Here is a 19,894-nt window from a genome sequence, read left to right as displayed (position 1 = left end):
TTGGACTTGTCAGATGCATTTTTACTTGGACTTGACTCAGACTCGAGCCTTTCGGACTGGGGATTTTTTTTTCAGAGTCCGGCCGAGTCCATGGCATTTGTGATGCAATGAAAAACAAACAAACAAACAAAAAAATTATGTAACATAGGGTGACCATACATCCTGTTTTCCCTAGACATGTCCTCTTATTCAGACCTGAAAAAAGCATCCGGTCGGGATTTCAAAATTGCCTCTAAATGTCCAGGATTCGGCTTTGTCTTCATAATGATGAAGACTCTCTACAGTTAGTAATCTCATACATCCTGTGTATTTGATACTGCGCATCAGTTTTCACACATATATGTGCTTACGTGCGATTATTCTGGCTGAGAGCAGCAGCACGCACTCTTTCAAAGTACTTTTTTAACTCTCTCGCGCACGCTGTATGTGTGTGCGGGAAAGAGATCGCCACTCGCCACACATGCTCTGCCACTCTCATCCAGAAACATCAATAAGGTAAGTACACTTTTAAAAGCACGTTCCCTAACTCTGCAAATTATTAAACAGAGCAAAAGTTTTATCAGACTCACATTACTACGCAAAGCCATTTCTAACTGAAAATGTTGACTATATTGAGACAAAATCAAATATGCTACATATTAGGGATATTTAAATTAATATAACGGATGAAATAGACCATGATGGAAATTGTACAACTCAGTCCATTATATATTTGTAGCGCAGCCTCTATGCGTTACCTGTAAAGCTGGCACTTGCGTTTCAATGGCAAAAAAGTCAGAAAATACTATGAAGAACACATGTGAGGGGAGAAGTCTCTATTCACCTATTATTCATATTAAATATAATGTGAAAAGAACAACACGTCAGCTCAAGGTGAGTTTGTCATAAAAAAATGTATCTTAACTTTAGGGAAGTAGGCTACACTTGGACACAACAGTAGGATTGAAAAGTGTGAAGTATAGCAGAAAAAAAATACATTTATAATGGTATCTGATCTTTTCTGTTTTTATTTTCTGTTTAATTTTATGGGCATTATTAAATGAGTTTAATAAATTACATTACATTTATTTCACCCATAATTTTAGTTAAAACTAAACTAAATTGAATGGACAAATTGAAAATGAAGTAAAAAAAAAAAAAACTAAATTAAAATTCAAAATAATAATAACTCTGGTTGTAATGACTAACGCAGCTTTCACTTTCTTTTGTCTATGTTTGAGTGGAGGGAAAAAGCAACAAATAATTGAAATGTCAACAGAACACAATAAGAAGTGTGTTGAAGGACAGTTTTGTCTTCATACGCCTAAAGCATGTGCTTTCATTCTGAAACCACTTTGAAGTTTGTTCAGCATGATACTAATCATAAAATATATATATGAAATGCAACAGAGGTGTTTTTGTTACATTTATATTGACAAACGTCATGGTTACTGGTGTAACCTCCGTTCCCTGATGGAGGGAACGAGACGTTGGTGTCGATGTAGTGACACTAGGGGTCACTCTTGGGAGCCCGAGACACCTCTGGTCTTTGATAAAAGGCCAATGAAAATTGGCGAGTGGTATTTGCATGCCACTCCCCCGAACATACGGGTATAAAAGGAGCTGGTATGCAACCACTCATTCAGGTTTTACGCTGAGGAGCCGATATTAGGTCCGGCCATTTCAGCGGGTAGTTCAGCGTTGTGGCAGGAGGGACCAACGTCTCGTTCCCTCCATCAGGGAACGGAGGTTACACCAGTAACCATGACGTTCCCTATCTGTCACTCACTCGATGTTGGTGTCGATGTAGTGACACTAGGGGTCCCTATACAAAACGCCACAAGGCTGAACTGTGTTACGTGAACTGGCGGTGTGTGGTGGGCAGACTTGCTGTGTGCCTCATAGCCCAGCGAAGTAAATCGTGCAGCCGAGTCGGACGGTCCGGACCAGCCCTCGCGACGGACTGGAAAGCGCAAGCCATGCACCCGAGTTCCGCGCAAGGGGGACCAAAGGGACAACGTCATCGGATGTACCGGCGGGTGGGGCCTCGCGGCGGGGCGGAGCTTGAGGTGCCACACCACATTATGGCCGTGCTGAGTCCGAGGACATCGAAGCACTTACCTGGCTCCTTGTGACCACCCCCGGAACAGCCTGGGACGGGGGAGGAAGAGGCCTGTCCTCATGACCCGTGGAGACTGTCACATCGGGGGCGGATTTGTGCCACAGCTGGGAGCTCAGGGCGGGAGACCGCCGCTGGAGCGCCAACCTGCCAAATGGAGTGGTGGACGGTGGTCGTGATGCCAGCCGTACACACCGAATATCTGACCCAGGGAACAAGGAAACCACTCTTGCGGAGCTCTTGAGTACTGCAGCCACTTGGGCATGCAGCGCAATTAAATGCAAAAGGTAACAAAAAGAAGATCTGCTTACCAGCTCCAGAGCAGCGGGTTTCGTTGTCCCTGGGTCGCCCGTCTCAGGGGTGCTTCGAAGACCTCCGTGGGTTCTTCGGTGCCGGCTGTGAGACGGGTGGCGTCGGCTTCCTACGGTGGGCTCCACGCCGGGGCCGGGCCGGAGGGGCGGGCTGCGGCGGAGCCGGTGCAGTCACCGCAGGGGGACGTCCTCGGCGATGAGTAGATGGGGGGATCTTGAGCCACGCCGGGGCAGGACAAGCCGGCTAGCATCCATCTACTGCTCTACCATCGAGAACTGCTGGGCAAAGTCCTCGACAGTGTCGCCGAATAGGCCCGCCTGGAAAATGGGGGCAGCAAGGAATCGTGTCCTGTCGGCCTCACCCATCTCGACCAGGTTGAGCCAAAGGTGGCGCTCCTGGACCACTAGTGTGGCCATCGTCCGCCCGGGAGACCGCGACGTGATCTCCGTCGCTCGGAGAGTGAGGTCGGTCGCCGAGCGCAGTTCCTGCATCAATCCCGGGGCGGAACTACCCTCGTGCAGTTCCTTTAGCGCCTTGGCGGACTTGCAGGAGAGCCATGGTGTGCAGGGCGGAGGCGGCTTGTCCAGCAGCGCCGTAGGCTTTGACCGTCAGAGACGACGTAAACCTACAGGCCTTGGACGGGGGCTTTGGGCACCCACGCCAGGTGGCGGCGCTCTGCGGGCATAGGTGCACCGCGAGCGCCTTTATCCACCGGGGAATTGCCGAATAACCCTTGGCCGCCCCACCATCGAGGGTAGTGAGAGCGGGGAAGCTGAAAAGATCGGGACCGGGCAGTAAAAGGTGCCTCCCGCAATCTTGTCAGCTCTTCATGCACTTCCGGGAAGAAAGGAACGGGGCGGGGCGTGGCTTTGAGCGGCGCCGCGAGCCCAGGAACCAATCACAGAGCCGCGAGGGTTCAGGGAAGAGCGGTGAAATCCACTCTAACCGACGCTCGCGGCTGTTCGGGAAAGCATGTCATCATCTCCGCGTCAGCCTGTGACTGGGCGATCGACCCCGAAGGGAGGAGCCCAGCCGAGGCTTCCGACTGGACGAGCCCGCTCTCCGATGCTGCGCTCGAGAGCTCATCACTTTCGCGGGCTCCGAATAAGAGGTCGAACTCGCCGTGAGACGAGCCGGCGGACTCACCTGGAAGCCCGATCGGGGCAGACGAGCGTGCTGGGGAATGGGAGGTCCGCGGGGGGATACCCGGCGGAGGCGGTCCCATTGGGGTCCCCAAATCGCCCCCAGTGCTAGCCGCGCTGGCCTCAAACCCGTGGGTAAAAGGACCGAGGCGGGAGCCTCTGGGGTGGCTCGCTTCCTTACGAAGGCGAGCCGCGACCACAACGTTGCCATGGACACATTCTCGCAATGAGAATGTGACCATCCACGAACGCTGTCTCCGCGTGAGCAGTGCCCAGACACGAAAGACAGTGATCGTGACCGTTAGAAGGCGAGAGATAACGAGCACAACCAGGAATAACACACAATCGGAAAAGCATCTTTAAAAAGACGCGTCTTTAAAAAGACGTTCCGTGTGTGCGCTCTTTTAGAGAAATATATACTCTTTTAGAGGGGAAAAATGCTCTTTCAGAAAATATACTCTCTAGTTTTTCTGCCGAAGCGCCCAGGGGCGTTCTCTGCAGTGCACCAGTGCAGAGGAGGGAGAAGCCGCTGAAATGCGCCGTCAGATCCAGCAGGTGAATGAACAGTAGTATTCAGCTCAATGAGCATGACCGTTCGGCTCCGAAGAGAAAATCTGAATGAGTGGTTGCATACCAGCTCCTTTTATACCCGTATGTTCGGGGGAGTGGCATGCAAATACCACACGCCAATTTTCATTGGCCTTTTATCAAAGACCAGAGGTGTCTCGGGCTCCCAAGAGTGACCCCTAGTGTCACTACATCGACACCAACGTCGAGTGAGTGACAGATAGGGAACTGTTTTTCTTAATTGTGAAGTTTAAAATAAGCTTAAAATATTGATGTTGAGTTTATGGTTACAGTTTTAATTCAGATTCATGATCAGATTCATTGGGACTCGGACTCGACTTGGACTCAGCCTGTTATGGACTCTGTCTTAAGTTAGACTCGGCCCCTTTTGGACTCGGACTCGACTCGGGCTCGAATAAGGTGGAAGTTTGGAATAATGTACAGATTTTGCTGTTTACGAAGGAAATTGGTACTTTAATTCACCAAAGTGGCATTCAGCTGATCACAAAGTATAGTCAGGACATTAGTGATGTAAAAAACAGCACCATCACTATTTGAATAAAGTAATTTTTGATCAAACCTAGACAGCCCAGATTTCCAGCAGCCATCACACCAACACCTTATCCTTGAGTAATCATGCTAAATTGCTAATTTGGTACTAGAAAATAACTTGCCATTATATCAAACATAGCTGAAAGCTATTTGGTTCATTAAATGAAGCTTAACATTGTCTTTGTGTTTGTTTTTTGAGTTGCCACAGTATGCAATAGACTGGCAGGTTGCGACCTTCCTGGTTGCTGTTGCTATCTCTCCGCTTCTGACGGCCACAATCGCTCACAATCTCATGTTTGGGTGCTTCCCATGCGGAGACATCGTTCATGGATGGTTCATGTCCTCATTGCGAGAACATGACCATGGCTACGTTGCTGTTGTGGCTTTCTTTCTTCTTTCTGAATTTTCTTCAGAAAGAAAGCCACCCCAGGGGCTCCCCGTCTCGGTCCTTCTACCTTCGGGTATGAGGCTGAGTGGGTTAGCACTGGGGGCGATTTGGGGACTTCAATGGGAGCTTCTCCAACGGGTAACCCCCCACGGACCTCCCATTCCCCTGCACGCTCGTATGCCCCGGCCAGATTCTGGGATGAGACCGCGAGCCCATCTCAGGGTGGGTTTGCGGCCTCGTTCAGAACTCGTGAAGAGGATGAGATATCCATTGCAGCATCGGAGAGCGGGCTCGACTCCCACCATCTGGTACAGTGGTCCAGTCACAGGCGGACGCGGAGCTGGCAGCCATGCTTGCCCGGGCAGCCGTAAGTGTTGGGCTGGAGTGGAACCTTCCACTCCCCCCCGAACCCTCGCGGCTCGACGATTGGTTCCTGGGGCCAGAGCGCCCCCGTTACTTTCTTCCCGGAAGTGCATGAGGAGCTAACGCGGTCGTGGCAGGCACCTTTTACTGCCCGCACCCGATTCGCGAACTCCTCCGCTCTCACTACCCTCGACGGTGGGGCGGCGAGGGGGTACTCGGCGATTCCTCGGGTGGATCAGGCGGTCGCGGTGCACTTGTGCCTGCAGAGCACCACCACCTGGTGGAGTCGTCGGAGGCTCCCGTCCAGGGCCTGTAGGCTCACGTTGTCACTGACGGCTAAAGCCTACGGCACTGCTGGACATGCTGCCTCCGCCCTGCATGCCATGGCTCTCCTGCAGGTGCACCAAGCCAAGGCACTTAAAGAACTGCACGAGGGTAGTTCTGACCCAGGATTAATGCAGGAGCTGCGCTCGGTGACCGACCTCACCCTCCGGGCGACGAAGGTCACGGCGCAGTCTCTCGGGCAGGCTATGTCCACCTTGGTGGTCCAGGAACGCCACCTTTGGCTCAACCTGGTCGAGTCGAGAGAGGCTGACAAGGTTCGATTCCTTGATGCCCCCATCTCCCAGGCTCGCCTATTCGGCGACGCCGTCGGAGACTTTGCCCGGCAGTTTTCGACAGTAAGGAAGCAGACGGAGGCCATACAACATATCCTGCCCCGGCGCGGCTCGAGGCCCCGCACCCCGTCTGCTCATCGCCAAGGGCGTCCCCCTGCAGAGGTAGCACTGTCTCTGCCGCAGCCTGCCCCAGTGGGCTGGCCCCGGCGTGGAGCCGCCCGCAGGAAACAGATGCCAACCATCTCACAGCTGGCTGCCAAGAACCCAAGGAAGGCTTCGAAGTGCCCCTGAGACAGGCAGCCCAGGAAGTCAGGAACTCACCCAACAGGCTGCAGTACCCACTTTGTCAAGAAAAGATCAGTTCCCTCACTTCCTGGGCCTCAAAGTCGGTGTTCACATCCATCGTTATCACGACCGCCGGACACCGTTTCTCTCTGGCAGGTTCGGCGCCCCGGAAGTGGGACTTCAGCCCCCGCACGCCCAGCTGTGGCACAAGTCTGCTCCCAATGTGATGGTCTCCACGAGTCACGAGGACGCACTTCTTCCTTCCCCATCCCAGGCCGTTCTGGGTGTAGTCACAAGGAGCCAGGTAAGTGCTTTGATGTCCTTAGATTCGGCACGGCCACAAGTGGCACCTCAGGCTCCGCCCCATCGTGAGGCCCCACCTTCAGGTCGTCCAGCTGATCTGGAGTCGATTCGGTCAAGCGCAGATGGACCTGTTCGCTTCCCGGGATTCCTCCCACTGCCGCTCTGGTATTCTCTGACCAAGGCTCCCCTCAGCACAGATGCATTGGCACACAGCTGGCCCCTGGGGCTGCACAAGTATGCATTTCCCCCAGTGAGCCTACTTGCACAGACGTTGTGCAAGGTCAGGGAGGACAAGGAGCAGGTCATCCTAGTGGCACCTTTTTGGCCCACCCGGACTTGGTTCTTGGACCTCACGCTCCTCGTGACAGCGCCCCCCCCCCGCGAATTCCCCTGAGGAAGGACCTTCTTTCTCAGGGACGGGGCACCATCTGGCACCCGCGAACAGACCTCTGGAATCTCTATGTCTGGCCCTTGGACGGGACGCGGAAGACTTAAGTGGCCTACCACTGGCAGTGGTAGACACGATCACTCAGGCCAGGGCTCTGAAGTGGTGTCTGTTCGCTAAGTGGTGTTCTTCCCAACACAAAGATCCCCAGATATGCGCAGTCGGATCAGTGCTTTCCTTTCTGCAGGAGAGGCTGGAGGGGTGGCTGTCCCCCTCCACCTTGAAGGTGTATGTAGCCGCTATATCAGCACATCACGATGCAGTTGACAGTAAGTATTTGGGGAAGCACGACTTGATCGTCAGGTTCCTGAGAGGCACGAGGAGGTTAACCCCCCCCAGACCGCACCTCGTTCCCTTGTGGGACCTCTCCATGATCCTTCAGGGTCTACGGGGAGCTCCATTTGAGCCCCTAGAGTCAGTAGAGTTAAAGGCACTCTCTTTGAAGACTGCCCTCCTGACGGCGCTCACTTCCATCAAGAGGGTAGGGGACCTGCAGGCATTCTTTGTCAGCGAACTGTGCCTGGATTTTGGCCCTGGTGACTCTCACGTGATCCTGAGACCCCGACCGGGCTATGTGCCCAAGGTTCCCACGACCCCGTTCAGGGATCAGGTGGTGAATCTGCAAGCACTGCCACAGGAGGAGGCAGACGCAGCCTTGGCATTGCTGTATCCGGCGCGTGCTTTGCGTATCTACTTGGATTGCACGCAGAGCTTTAGAAGCTCCGAGCAGCTCTTTGTCTGCTCTGGGGGACAGCGGAAAGGAAGCACTGTCTCCAAGAAGAGGATCACCCACTGGGTCATTGACACCATCAATATGGCATATCACGCCCAGGATGTGCCCCCCCGTGGAGCTGCACGCCCACTCTACCAGGGGTGTAGCATTCTTCTGGGCTCTGACCAACGGCACCTCTCTAGCATACATTTGTAGAGCAGTGGGCTGGGCAACACCTAACACCTTTGCGAGGTTCTACAACCTCCGGGATGAGCCTGTTTCGTCCCGTGTATTGTCAGATTCAAACAGGTAAGTCTCAGGACAGCTGGCCAGGTGTACTGCTTGTGCATAGTGCCTTTCCCCTCCCTTGAGGCGAAGATGTGTGTTCTTTCTCCCAGTCGCATTCACAAAAGTGTGGACCCTGGATGTCCTTCCTTCTTAGCCCTGTGGCTGGCGGGTTTTTGGAGAAACTCGCCACTGGCCCAGTATGTGTGCTAATTAGGCCCTGTACTGGGGTAGGTGCTCCACATGTGCTGGTTACCCCATTGGTAACCCCATATGATGTATTTTCCGCAAAGTGGTTTCCCCGTTGGTAAACCGCGTCTTCCTTGGGCAGATGCCCCTCTACCCTGTGTCTGTAGAAACTCCTCCCCCCTTGGGTAGGACCTACCATGGGACCCTTCCTCATGATGTGCTTCCGACTAGACCATGTGACATATTTCCACTTGAAAGCCCCCCCCCTCCCCCCTGGGTGGGATGTGGTCTCCGTGGTGTCCTCCTCTTTGGAGGGACACCCCCGACATGGACCTTATATGGCCCCCAGATGAACGATTTCGTTCCTTTTGGTGTGGAATATTTTCTATCAAGTTAAACACAAATTAATCAAGTATAATCAATGTAAATATAGCCATTCTATTCTACAATTATTTCTGATGGTCAAGCATGTGTTTTACTGTGTGAGTTTGCGTGTAGAGGCCTGTGAAAATGAGGCCCTCTTAAAAGGGAATGTGTGCTCACATATGGTACTCATATAAAGTAAACTTGAGTCTCATGTTTTGACACAAGGGAAAATATAGGATAAGCCCTTAAAGAGGTTCCGGATGGTGAGGCCTCCTTCAAATAGTTTCCTGTTCCTTTGTTAAAAATAACAGACTGAAGACACAGAACAAAATGTATGGAGTGTATTGGTCACGCCCTGGTGGATATGTGTATATAGGCATGTTTGAACACTGAAAGTTCAGTTGTGCTGGGAGCAACTCAGCTTTTTTATCTCTGATAATAAAGTCTATCTTCTGGCATCAAAACCCCAAGACTTCAAGAGTGATGTTTCACAGAGGTGGCAGAAGCCACAACACTGGGGAGAAAAAAAGAGAAAAGGCCGCAGCTGGGCCAGCTGGTCCTCATTTTTTGTGTGTAGTCGACTTGTCCCTGAGGTGCCGGGAACCGTTTGACGCCCCCAAGAGCGTTGGGGGAGGTTACGTGATGGCCGGGTGCGCTGGCTACAAGGCACACAGAGGTCTGCCCGTCTCACCCCGCTAGTCCACGTAACACAGTTCAGTAGTCATGCCGTTTTGTATAGGGACCCCTAGTGTCACTTCATCGACACATCGTCGAGTGAGTGACAGAAGGGGAATGTCTCGTTACTGTCGTAACCTCCGTACCCCAATGGAGGGAACAAGACTTTGTGTCCCTCCTGCCACAACACTGAACTACGGGACCTTGTCTCGGCTCCTCGGTGCAAAACCTGAATGAGTGGTTGCATTTCAGCTCCTTTTATACCCGTATGTCCAGGGGAGTGGCATGCAAATTCCACTTGCCAATACTCATTGGCTTTTTATCAAAGATCAGAGATGTCAGGGGCTCCCAGGAGCGACCCCTAGTGTCACTTCATCGACACAACATCTCGTTCCCTCCATCAGGGAACAGAGGTTACGACAGTAACCGAGACGTTATGGATCTTAACCCCATTGAGCTTTTGTGGGATCAGCTAGACTGTAAGGTGCGTGAGAAGTGCCCGACAAGACAGCCACATCTATGGCAAGTGCTACAGGAAGCGTGGGGTGAAATGTCACCTGAGTATCTGGACAAACTGACAGCTAGAATGCCAAGGATCTGCAAAGCTGTCATTTCTGCATGTGGAGGATTTTTTGATGAGAACTCTTTGAAGTAGTTTAAGAAGTTCTGAAAAAAAAAATTCAAATTGTAATAGTAATTTTTCACGTTATTAATGTCCTGATTACACATTGTGATCAGTTGAATGCCACTTTGGTGAATAAAAGTATCAGTTTCTTTCCATAAGAGCAAAATCTGTACATTATTCCAAACTTTTGGCCGCCAGTGTGTGTGTGTGTGTGTATATATATATATATATATATATATATATATATATATATATATATATATATATATATATATATGTGTGTGTGTGTGTGTGTGTGTGTGTGTGTGTGTGTGTGTGTGTGTGTGTGCTGGGAACATCCATGTCTTTAAAGAGGCATAATCTTGCCCTTATCCTCGCTCCCTCCTATTGCTCCTGTAGTAATGACCCAAGCTCCATATTCTTATTAAAACCATCTTCATGCACAGTTCCATTATTATTCAAAAAGTCTCATTCTAAAAGTTCAATGTCTCTTTGCATTTTCTTGACTTCTTTCACCATCAATGTAAAATGAGAGGTATAATTTTGACAAAAAAAGTCTTATATTTACTTTACCCACATCCCAGCACTGACTGAATTTTTCAAATATATCCTTCTTCATATTCCAGTAATTCCAAAACAATTTAAGGTTTTCACAAAAACTGGCATCCTGTAACAATTTAACATGAATCTTTTCATGAGTTGGGTCTAAATTCCCCAGCGAGTTATTTCAGCATGTGACACTGCACAGCCGGTAGAGGGGGGCAGAGTGTAAGAGTATTATTATTATTATTATTTATTTCTTGTCATTTAAAAAAAAAATACCATATATACTATAGTAAACATATGAACAAATGGGTTATGTCTGCTGTGCTGTATTTGTTTTATTTTGTTTATATATAGCTATATATAAAAAAAAATAATATCAGCATTACGCTCTGTTTGACATCTCAGACATTGTGTGTGTGTGTGTGTGTGTGTGTGTGTGTCTGTCTGTCTGTGACAAGCGCTAATGTAAAAAGACGTGTCTGCGTCCATCGGATAATTGCGCTCAGCATGTGTTCACTGTGAGTATGAGATATAAACTATTATCGTGGTGCTTTTGTGATAGTTTGGCTGTCTGTTTCAGAAAACAAGAGTATCATATGCTTGAAAAGACAGTTTGAGTTGCTGTTTGTGTGAATGGAAACCGCACCTGCACCTAATAAGTAGACGTGGCTGCGTGCACGGGAAGATTGCGTTTAGATGTGATGGATGTGCATATACGTATTAGCTGTGGACTGTTATCATGGTACTTTGGTGACAGTTTGGCTTTTTGTTACATAAACATATTATGTACTTGAAAAGATTCTTTGAGTCGCTGTTTATGTGACAACCGCTACTAATGTAAACAAACATGGCAGCACGCATCAGAGGAAGATCGCATTTGATGTGTTGACTGTGTGTATATGAGCTGTAAACTTTTTATCGTGGTACTTATCATGTGCTTGAAAAGACTGTATGAGTAACTGTTTGAGCAAATATAAACTACAGGCGCTTGTCCAGCGCAGCCTGTGTCGGCGTGAAAGCCGATTTGAATCTGGCAGCTTATAATGTTACTGGCTGTTACAGAAACACATACTGTATGTGTGACACTACTCTGTGGGGGCCAGTTATTTACCATCACATATGTGTGACGGTACGTATGAAAGGGTTAAAATGCCAATAAACATTGGGTTTTGACATATTTCTCATATTAAATCAAAAGTTACCATATGATTGTCTGAAAAAACATTAGGCAAAATAACAACATTCATCACTCTATTGCTCCATATTATACCCAAGTGAAATCTGTCTAATCTTGCACCGCTGAATCGATCATCAGACACATTGAGCCAAGTATATTGTCTAACTCCTGTATTAAAAGTTCTCCACACATCTATACCATTTAATTAATTCATTACTTTCATTAAAACCATACTTGACTAACTATGGGGCTCTTCTCCATTTCTATCAATTGCTAAATCTGTGGTACATTTCCTATCACCACCTACAACAACACACATTATCATCAAATTTCTGTCTTCATAAAAAATGCCCACTCACTCAGATCCATTACTTGGGGCATAAACATTAATTAATATAAACTTAATTTCTCCAAACTCTACACGAGTTAACAATATCTGACCTTTTAAGATCTCATTCACAGCTACAATATTTATGTTCATATTTCCGGAAAATAAAGTAGTTACTTCTGCAGTATTGATTGTTCCATGGCTTAAGGCAAACTTTCCTCCCCACCGCATACCCCATTCTATCTCATTATCACTTCTAGTGTGTGTTTCCTATAAAAAAGCTACATCTATCCGATTCATTCTGAAAAATTCAGAAACAACTGTCAATTTATTTCTGTCTCTACCCCCATTCATATTTAAGGAGTCCTCCCGTAATAGCCCCATAAAAAGATGGAAAAAGAAAACAGGACAGAAACAGACATAGCAAGCAAAGAATAAAAGGCACCCTGTGCCTTTTCCTTCCATTACTTTGTTGATACAGTATCTTTTTAAGACAGAACTTCTTTTTCTTACTCAAAGCTTCGTAACTTACAGTACGCTGTAGTGACATAATTGACACAATTATTTTTCTATATCCGGAAAAAGCTCCCACTTCCACTGTTTTACCAAAAAATCTTTTATTTCTTGCAATGTGTAAGTTTAATTGATAATCTGTGAGCCTAAATCAGAAATATCAGAGAATGAGCCAACATCTCTCTCCGCATCCTCAATTATTTCTACACATGTTGATTTTCCAGCAGAGCCTGAGCCTTGCGTGGGCACACCAGCCTCTTGTGCCCACACTCAAAACACTTCATATTACAAGTGATTGCGTAGGCCATATACGCTTTTCCCTCGTGCCACACTCTAAAAGAAACATCCAGCTCTGGCTCATTCAAAATCATAAACACTTGCCTCCTGCACAACATTATGCGCTTTAGTGCCTAATTTTTACAGCAAAGTGGAACAATTTCAAGTGCACTTGCAAACTTTCCATATCATGCAAGCCCCCGTTCAATCTCAACATGAATGAATGGAGGCACATTAGAGACAGTGACTTCAATTATGTCTGATCAGTGACTTTTATTTCTGGTCGCTCTCAAAGCGCTTTCATGAGGGGAATCAGTTCACGCTGCCTCTCGCATGACACAAGCGCATTGGCATGTTCAAATGAAATCAAAACCAATGAAGCTTGTGAACAGCGTTCTCTTGTAAACAAATCAAGCTGCACTTCCTGTTGTACCGCTTCAGTTCTTGTGTGAACATGCCAATGCACTTTAATTACGCAAGAGGCAGCGTGAACAGATTCCCTGATGGACGCACATTGGAGAGTGACCGGAAGTAAACAATTATAGTGAAAAGGACTTCTATATTGATCTGTTTCTCACCCAAAGCAATCGTAGGGCTTTAGAAGACATTAATTTAACCACTGGAATCTGGATTACTTTTAATAAGATTGTCTGTGCTTTTTGGAGCTTCAAAGTGCTGATCACCATCCACTTGCATTGTATGGACATACAGAGCTGAGATATTCTTCTAAAAATCTTCATTTGTGTTCTGCTGAATAAAGAAAGTCATGCATATCTGGGATGGCTTGAGGTTGAGTAAAAGATGAGAGAATGTTAATTTCTGGGTGAACTATTCATCTAAGCTATACACCGATCAGCCACAACATTAAAACCACCTGCTTGGAAGTTGCAAGGCGCAATACGAGGTTCTGACATGTGAGCGGCGAGCTTTGTGCACTTTGCTAATTTTAATTCTTTTTGTGTCATAATCCGTTGAGATTCGATACACCCTGTTCCATAACTGTTCTATGAAGACAATATGTCAAAGAATTCAAAATCCTCGGGCTCTGGAGACATTAAAAGACACTTACATGCTCAAGCTGAAACCCCTGAGCAGCAGGCAGAAAGCCCGGGACTCCATTTGGCCAGTGAGGTGAAAGAGATTCAGTGTCAACTGTCGAACATGTTGGTAATGCTGACGAAGGTCATTGATGACTTGGAGGATATTGCTGTAATACGTCAATCGATCACTGCCATGGAGACGAAATTCACTGAGTTGGTTACAAGAGTTTGACCCTTTAATAAAAAAGGTTTTCGAGCGATGTGAGCAGGTGGGCTTCATTACATTTATCGATGATTGGGAATTTTAATGTTATTAAAATGAATTGTATTCCAGAATTCAACTACCTGCTACAGTCTCTCCCTATAGATGTCCCCCTCTCTTATTTCAAGCAATTTGATAGCATAGCGAAGTCCTTCATTTGGAATGGGAAACGTCCCAGATTATATTTCTATAAGCAGCATAGGCCGATTGACCTAGGTGGGCTAGGCCTACCCAAGATTTTGTTTTATTATTATGCGTTCGGTCTCAGACATTTGGCTCATTGGTCACTTCCACCTGTGAGAGCCCCTCCCTGGTTTTGTACTTCTAAATGTCCCTTCTTCAAAAGCCACCTCTGAGTTCCCAGATCTCAGTTCTTGCTCCTATTTTGCCATTGCAAAGCCTTTCTATCAAACTAACCAGAGAAGTTAAAATACACCCCGTTATCTTGCATTGCACTCGGTATGGACAAAAGAGCCAGAGTGTTTAATTCAGACATTTATTTAAATGTTGCCTCGAGCTTATGGCTGAAACCCCAAATTATGTAATAATAAGTCTCCTTTATGCTGGTCAGAGTGGATTTTGAGGGGGATTACTACACTCAGTGACCTATATGAGAGTGGAGTTTTGAGATCCTTTGAAAATTTGGTTCAACATTTTGGGATTCCCAGATCTCTGTTCTTTAGATATTTAAAGCTGTGTCACCTGCTCTGTACTATTTTTGGGAGTAGCATACCCCCCTAAAGCGGCAGATACTCTGGGAGTGGTGATTACTGCTTTTGGAAAAGGTCATGAGGCATCAGTGTATTACTCCCTGCTAATTCAGAGTCTGGGGGACAGAGCTTTAACTTCTCTCAGTAGATTATGGGAGAAAGATTTAAACTTGGTATTGGAGGAGGGAGAGTGGGCTAGGATTCTAAAAAACATCAAGTCTGCATCTAGAGGCGCAAGGGTGCACCTTATGCAATTCAATATTTTACAACGATTCTATTGGATCCCCACTAGATTGTATGGGTTTGGTCTTAAAGACACACCCACCTGCTGGCGATGCCAATCAGAGGGTGGAGACATAACCCATGTCTTTTGGGGGTGTGTTAAGATCCAGAAGTTTTGGTTGAAGGTTCAGAGTTTTGTGTGTGATGTACTGGGCACTCGGGTTTCATTTTGCCCCAGACTCTATATTTTGGGTGATGGGGTGGTCATTGATATTGAGAATAGACACATAAAGAGCTGGGTCCTAACCAGTGTCATTATAACCAGACAGATAATTTAAGGGGATGGAGGTCGGATGGAGCTCCCTAATTTCAGGAGTGGTGCTCGGAGATAGGGAGGGTGGTGGCCTTTGAAGAAGGGTCATTTAGAAGACTGGGAAAATTGTACTTGCTTGTGGAGAAATGGGGCGGATATCTGATGTTGCTGAATGTGTGATTATTATTATTTGTTAAAAATTTTTTTTATTTATTTGTGTGTGTCTAAAATCATGTAACACCACTGGCATGTTGTTGTGGGCCAGGGTGGGGTTGGTGATTGGGAGGGGTGATAGTGGGGGTTAATTGTTGATTCTGTATATATATGTTTTGTTTTTATGTGTTTAATATGTGAATCAATAAAAAATTGTTAATCAGAAAAAAAACACCTGCTTAATATTGTGTAGGTCCCCCTCATGCCGCCAAAACAGCACCAACCCACATCTCCGAATGCTATTCTCACCACAGTTGTACAGAGCGGTTATCTGAGTTACCGTAGACTTTGTCAGTTCAAACTAGTCTGGCCATTCTCTGCTGACCTCTCTCATCAACAAGGCGTTTCCATCCGCAGAACTGCCGCTCACTGGATGTTTTTTGGTTTTTTGGCACCATTCAGAGTAAATTCTAGAGACTGTTGTGTGTGAAAATCCCAGCAATATTGACAATTTTGGAGAGCTGGGGCTTAGGGTCAACTGGGAAAAGAGCAAGCTCTCACCGGTTTAGAGCATCTCTTTTCTCGGTTTGGAGTTGGACTCAGTCCGATCATGGCGTGCCTCATGAACGAGCATGCACAATCGGTGCTGAACTGTCTGAAGGTGTTCAGGTGGAGGACAGCGGTTCCACTGAAACTTTTTCAGAGGCTCCTCCTCAGCGGCAGCCACACCACTCGGGTTGATGCACATGAGACCACTTCAGTACTGGCTTCAGACTCGAGTTCCGAGATGGGCATGGCGCTGCGGGACACACTGCATGGCCATCATGCCGATCTGTCGCCACCTCTTCAGTCCTTGGACTGACCTTTCATTTCTACGGGCAGGGGTTCCCCTAAAGCAGGTCTCCAGGCGCGTTGTGGTTACAACAGATGCCTCCAAGATGGGCTGGGGCGCCGTATGCAACGGGCACACAGCCGCTGGCTCCTGGACTGCATTGGCACATCAACTGCCTAGAGTTTTTGGCAGTACTGCTCGCCCTGCGGAGGTACTTGCCATTGATCCAGGGCAAGCACGTGTTGGTCCGGACAGACAACACAGCAACGGTAGCGTATATCAACCATCAAGGCAGTCTACGCTCCCGTTGCATGTCACAACTCGCCCGCCGTCTCCTCCTCTGGAGTCAGCAGCGCCTCAAGTCGCTGTGAGCAACTCACATGCTGGGCGACCTCAACACCGCGGTGGATGCATTGTCACAACAGGTTATGCTCAGAGGAGAGTGGAGACTCCACCCACAGGTGGTCCAGCTAATTTGGAGTCGATTCGGTCGAGTACAGGTAGACCTGTTTGCTTCCCGGGAATCCTCCCACTGCCCGCTTTGGTACGACCTGACCGAGGCACCCCTTGGTATAGACGTGCTGGCACACAGCTGGCCCCCTGGACTACGCAAGTATGCATTCGAAGACCCCCAGAGATGTGCAATCGGATCGGTGCTTTCCTTCCTGCAGGAGAGGCTGGAGGGGCAGCTGTCCCCCTCCACCTTAAAGGTGTATGTAGCCGCTATTTCGGCTCATCATGATGCAGCAGATGGAAAGTACTTGGGGAAGCATGACTTGATCATCAGGTTCCTGAGAGGCACTAGGAGGTTGAATCCCTCCAGACTGCGCCTCGTCCCCTCATGTGACCTCTCTGTAGTCTACGGGGAGCTCCCTTTGAGCCCTTGGAGTCAACTGAGCTTAAGGCACTCTCTTGAAGACTGCCCTCCTGACTGTGCTCACTTATATCAAGAGGGTAGGGGACCTGCAGGCGTTCTCTGTCAGTGAATCGTGCCTGGATTTCGGTCCGGGTTACTCTCATGTGATCCTGAGACCCCGACCGGGCTATGTGACCAAGGTTCCCACGACTCCTTTTAGGGATCAGGTGGTGAACCTGCAAGTGCTGCCCCAGGAGGAGGCAGACCCAGCCTTGGTGTTGCTGTGTCCGGTGCGAGCTTTACGCATCTATTTGGATCACACGTAGAGCTTTAGAAGCTCCGAGCAGCTCTTTGTCTGCTTTGGTGGACAGCGGAAAGGAAGTGCTGTCTCCAAACAGAGGATCTCTCACTGGCCAGTGGCACCTCTTTGGCAGACATCTGCAGAGCAGCGGGCTGGGCAGCACCCAACACCTTTGTGTGGTTCTACAATCTCCGGGTTGAGCCGGTCTCGTCCCGTATAATGGCAGGCACGAGCAGGTAATTTCCGGGACAGCTGGCCAGGTGTACCACTTGCGCATAATGCCTTTCCCCTCCTTCGAGGTGAAGACATGCGCTCTTGACTCCCAGTCGTGTTCACAGACTGTGATGATTTCCTCCTTAGCCCTGTGGCAGTTGAGTTTGCGGAAAAATTGCTTCCAGCCCAGTACGTGCGCTAATGAGCTGGTTCCTCGAAGGCAGCCCCATGTGATATTTTCCGCAAAATCGTTTCCCTGTCAGTAAACTGTGTCTTCCTTGGGTAGAGGCCCCTCCGCCCACGGTCGCCATGCTTTGTAGAAACTCCTTCCCCTTCGGGTAGGACCTACCATGGGACCCCCTTTTTTGGGGGGGTGGGGTATGGTCTCCACGGTGTCTTCCCCTTGGGAGCGACACCCCCTGACGTGGACACTTATGGCTCCCAGTCGGTTAACAAATTCCACTCTTTTTGGGGAGAAAAAAGAGGAAAAGAGGCCTCGGCTGGGCTAGCCTGTCCCTATTTGTTGGGCAGTCGACTTGTTCCTGAAGGACCATTCGATGCTCATAAGATCGTTGGGGGAGGTTACGTGACGGCCTGGTGCACTGGCTACGAGGCACACAGCGGTCTGCCCGTCTCGCACCGCCAGTCCACGTAACACAGTTCAGGTAGTTGTGGTATTTTGTATAGGGACCCCTAGTGTCACTACATTGACACAACGTCGAGTGAGTGACAGATATGGAAAGTCATGGTTACTTTCGTAACCTCCGTTCCCTGATGGAGGGAACGAGACGTTGTGTCCCTCTTGCCACAACGCTGAACTACCCGCTGAAATGGCCGGGACCTGGTCTCGGCTCCTCAGCACAAAACCTGAATGAGTGGTTGCATACCAGCTCCTTTTATACCCGTATGTCCGGGGGAGTGGCATGCAAATTCCACTTGCCAATTCCCATTGGCCTTTTTTCAAAAGATCAGAGGTGTTTGGGGCTCCCAAGAGTGACCCCTAGTGTCACTACATCGACACAATGTCTTGTTCCCTCCATTGGGGAATGGAGGTTATGAAAGTAACCATGACGTTTCCTGTTTTGTAGCCTGCACACAGTTATTTAAAGGAGTAACAACCAAATTCAGACAATCATATATATATTTTTTATTCAATCCATGTAGTGTGGATAGAACCAAAATGAACAACCTGTTAATGCAGTTGACTTGTCAAATTTTAACTGATGTAATACCCATGGGTGGAGTTTGCTCAATATAAACAGTCCCTTTCTAGTGTTCTTGTGAAAGTTAGCTGGTTTACTAACTTTACATGGTCAAGACAGGAGCTAAATGATATTGTATTAACAAACTGAGGGATGGGTTGAAATTTTTTTTGAGGTAACTGACAGCAAATTAGATGGTGTTGATAGAGCTTAGCTTGTATTGAATCTAGATAATTCCTTAATAACACCCAAACACACATGTATGCCCCACAAAGTGGAGATAAATCTTTATTTATTCTTTATATTAGCATTTGGATGTCTGATTCATTTACCTGAATTGATTCTTCTGAACATTTCAATTAATTAAATAAAAAAACTATTTAGGGTCCTCACTCAAAAGTGTTCTCAGAAGTCCATACGTACCACTTTTCATGCTCTTTTTTTACTGAAGTTTTATTTTTTATTTATTTTTTTTAAAGTTTTACCAATTAGACTGCCAATGTTTTCCAGCAGATTTTGTTGCAGCCACTCTAACTGTGATGGTGTTTGTTCCATATGGGTCATGCATTGTATTTTATAGCCCTTTCCTTGTTGATAAAAATACCACTGTGACTAATCTGATGCTTTGTTTAAGTCTCCCACATCACCAACAGTGCACTTAAAATACCCTGCACTGACGGGTAATACACAAACACAAAACATACTCCAGACAACTATGTGAAAGCAGATGCTTCTAGCTACACAAGCGCGATGTGTTGATGTGCTCCGTAATGTTTCAGAGCACAATTCATAATGCTATAGTGGACATTAGTCACGCTATAGTGGACATTAGCATAAACTGTCTTTTCTTAGCGCAGATTTCAGAATCTGGGTGAGTTAATTAAAGTTAGTTAAACTGTCAACATGTTCATAGCTAGCTACAACCCCAATTCCGAAAAACGTATGAAAAATTCTAATAAAAACAAAAAGGCGTGATTTGTAAATTATATTCACCCTTTGCTATATTGAATGCACTACAAATACACA

The 19,894-nt window shown here is 47.6% G+C and overlaps 1 protein-coding gene across 2 annotated transcripts in view; it reads right to left on the bottom strand.

Annotated features, from left to right (window-relative positions):
- The window catches only part of LOC127437228 (anoctamin-3-like), a 181,882-nt gene that overhangs the window by 53,930 nt on the left and 108,058 nt on the right, over positions 1–19,894 (bottom strand). The gene's annotated exons all lie outside the window — the stretch shown is intronic.

Source organism: Myxocyprinus asiaticus, chromosome 48 (genome assembly GCF_019703515.2).
Source record: "Myxocyprinus asiaticus isolate MX2 ecotype Aquarium Trade chromosome 48, UBuf_Myxa_2, whole genome shotgun sequence".
Lineage (NCBI taxonomy): Eukaryota > Metazoa > Chordata > Actinopteri > Cypriniformes > Catostomidae > Myxocyprinus > Myxocyprinus asiaticus.
This window is presented reverse-complemented; position numbering and strand designations above follow the sequence as displayed.